The sequence below is a fragment of the Nematolebias whitei genome, chromosome 2 (genome assembly GCF_014905685.2).
Source record: "Nematolebias whitei isolate Nwh7 chromosome 2, NemWhi1, whole genome shotgun sequence".
Lineage (NCBI taxonomy): Eukaryota > Metazoa > Chordata > Actinopteri > Cyprinodontiformes > Rivulidae > Nematolebias > Nematolebias whitei.
This window is the reverse complement of record NC_056499.1, coordinates 36,258,757-36,262,617: the sequence shown is the minus strand read 5'-3', so window position 1 is coordinate 36,262,617 and position 3,861 is coordinate 36,258,757.

Below are 3,861 nucleotides of genomic sequence, written 5' to 3'. Positions count from 1 at the left end.
ATAAATAGTGCAGACAGACGGTGTAATTTGAGAAATGGCAACATGGGCTTTTTCAATTTCATCCCAACCAACATCCAGGAGACATACGGCAGCTCTCACTCATACAGGACCTGTAAATGCATAAGAAATGCGTCCTCCCATCCAACAGAGTGCAGAAACAGATGATGGTAGAATGTGTCTGTGTGCATGTGCATGTTGTAGTCTTGATAGAGCCCCTATGTGAGCACACTGAGAAGATCTTATCAGTCAGAAAGAAATTCCTCCCCCATCAGTCACACACACGCACACACAGATTCGCACAAACTGAAAATAAGCAGCTGAATAACACATTTTGTTGGGAGTCACGGTGGGGCGATCCATCCAGATTTAAACGTACTAAACTTGGAGAAGATATTTTCCTTGTCAAAGCAGGCCTGTCTGCTGCGGTTTAAAGGGAACGTTAACTGATCCAGTGATAAAAGAGGCCTGGGCAAAGGTATGTATGGACCACGCCCTGCTGTTTCTCCCTTTCTTTCTTTACAGCTAAGCTACATAGATGCTTTTAAAGAGAATTAGAAAAAAGATGCCAACACGGCAGAGCGTATGTTCATTGCTTGTTTTTGTTCTAAAGAAAACATCAGCGGATTCAGACGGTACACACGAGGATTACCTGCACAAAACACAGATTTATTTGGACTCTAGAAAATCCTTCCAAGACGAAGGCTTTTCTTTAAACAGCTCCAGTCAGCTCTTTGATACATGGAGGAATGAGCTGTGCGTTCGGCTTATTTCCTGTTCTTACACCCGCTCCAGCTCCAAATAGGATTCAGATAACTTGTCAGTTAACAACAAAAGCTACATGCAGAGTTCTTGGCTGCCTCTGTTTCCCCCTAGTCTCGCTCGTATCGCTCCTGGCCCAGTCTCTGGTTCTTGGCTCCAGTGTTCTGGTGTAGGGGGCAGGGGATCAGAGACCACACACACACACACAAACTCAACAAACATCTCGTTTGGAAACCAATGTACTTTCTCTCATTTCAACAGGCAGACGGTACACGGTTCCTTTCTCACTAATATGTTTGGAAACATAAATGGACTGTACTTATAGAGCACCTTTCTATCTAATCAAGATACTCAAAGCATTTTCACTACAATCTGTGCCTCATTTACCCATTCATACAGCACTCTGCCATGTATCTATACAAAGAATAATCAGAGCTTTATCACATTCATACACCGATGGGACACACATCGAAAGTAATGAGGGGTTCAGTGTCTTGCCCAGGGACACTTTGGCATGTGACTGCTGGTGGAATTGAACCCCCAACTCTTGCATTGGAGGACGACTGCTCTAACCACTCAGCTACAGCCGCCCCACTCATGTTTCTTGATTGACTTTTGGCCTTGACTGAACACATTTTGGGTGACACTTGGACATGGTTTCCAATAGTAACACGTTGTACCCTCAATTTTCAACTTTTCTTTACAGATTAACAAAAAAAACAAAAGGCTTCTGTGGTGAATTCCATCAATAAAAAAGTGTTTTTAGTAGATTATTTATCATGCATTTATTTCCCCTCCTTAGTACAAGAAAAGAAAACTTACAGGCATTCTTTCAGTTTTTCAGGTGAAGTCTTGTCAAATACCTATTTTATTGATGCTGATTTTAAAACTGACTCCCATATCATGTTTTAAGTTATAGAAATGTTTTGAACCTCTAATTAGACTTTATGTAGAAGGAAAAATCTCAGGAAGAACTGAACATGAAAAAACCCTGAAAAGTTGCAAGGGAGTCAATGAAACTACCGGTACCCAAAACTATACCATCAGCTTTGCAACAACTGAAGTAGAGAGGAAAGAAAGAGCCCATATGTTGAATAAACTGTAAAAGAAGTAAAAAAAAACCAAACAAGATAATAATGGGATGCACCGACTGCTGTTTTCTGCCCGATCACCATTCTCTAAAAAGCCTGACCTGTTGATTCTGATTTTGTTTTATAAGCAACACTGTCTGTATAAATGCACCTTCAATCGTATTTTAATGAAAACATACCCTTGAACAAAATCCTAGAAACAATACAAACTTGTTTTAACTGGCCGTGAGGTAGTGCTCTGAAATATAAATGAAGTTTAGACAATTGTTGTAAAAACTAAAAAAATCGATAAAATCGTTTTCTCGTGAAAGTATCGGACGATTTCACAAAATTAAGGAAATCGGGGGCCGATTTATTGGTGCACCCCTAGATAATAAACAACGTTAACACTTGGGTGGGCACTCTGCAATGCTTTTAAAAGTTTTAACGTGCATCTGAGCTTTAGCCCTCAAAGTGGGCTGGGTTTTCTCATGTGTTTCATCAAAACTGTGTTTCTCTAAGTTCTTGCAGTTCTTTTGCACATTTCGTCCATGTTTTACAAAGTACCATGACAAAGTGGTTGCAAACGGTTCCTAATCTACATATTTTTATATTTTGTTTGTTGCAGGATACAGAAACAGACTTAAACTGTGAACGGCGCAGTAATAATGGTACTTAAATATAACTTGAAACCCTTAATAACCAAATATTTATACAAAATATGACTACAACATTTTTCCGATGGTTTTTGGTGAAACTTACGACCGTCATATTCACGACAACTACATCGTTCAGCATTATTTTTTCACAAAATAAAGTCCAAAATTAATTTCTTCACACAACCGACCCTGAAGGTCTCCCTCCAGGCTTCAGATGGCTCCACGATGCCGTGACACCACAGAACAGACTTTCTAGGTGCCCATTCACCTTTCAACACCGTCCACACGTGAGCCCAGGGAGGCTTGATTGAGTGGGTTTGTGGGTTTCTTCTAACGCTACAAGACCCTCTCCACCCGACCCCAGCACATAAACAAATAAAGCTCCAGTTTCATCATCTAGAGGGGGCTGTTTCCTGTCCCAACTCAGAACTCAGCCATCCCCCTCCACCCCTTCCCACACAAAACTCTACACCGCCGCTTCATCAGAGCGCCTCGGACGGCCACCCCCGCCCCCCTAAAGTGCCAGCCTCTTTCCACTGCTCAATTGCAGAGAGGAATGAAGGGATTTGAGGGAAGAAAGAGGGAGAGAGGAGAGGGGGGATGGGTGGTTTGTGAGGCAAAAAAGATTGGAAGTATGCACAGGGATCTTATTGCAGCTCCGTCCTGGTGAAATATTTTTGCTGAGGAGAAAGCATAGATGAGGAAGGAGACAGAAATGCTACACTGCTGTGGCATCTAGTGAGACCCCCCAGACCCCCACCGAGTCCTCCATACCACTCTCACAATAGGGGCTTTACGCTCCAGAGTTTTTGGCTGGCTTTGCAGCCTTTGAAGACAGGAGGAAAGCACAACCCGCTAGTAAATATAATTTACCCACTTATGTAAACACTCAGAAAGGAAGTGAGTTATGAACTGAAAGACCTGCCCGCTGTTTGCGCCATCTAAACTTGTTTGTGGTTAAAACGTCGGCAGAAATTCAGCTTTTTAGCTTCATGCGCTCGGTGAAACCAAAACACACGCGTTGGACTACTTCAATTCAATTCAGTTCAGTTTTTTTATATAGAGCCAAGTCACAACTGAAGTCATCTCAGGGCACTGAACAGAAACATTCATATACCGTATTTTCTACCGTAAACGTTGCACAGCTCTATAAGTCGCATCAGTCCAAATATGTCTAATAAAGTGGAAAAATCCATAAATATGTTGCTTTGCCATATACGTCACATCTATTATGTGTCACGTTTGTTACGCATCATCGCTGCCAACCAGGAAATGTGGACCGCTGTTGTGCCAAAAATTGATTGGTTGCCAAATGGCGGCCGCGGAAGCGTGCACGAGAGGACTTTAACAATAACTTAACAAGATTAACACTT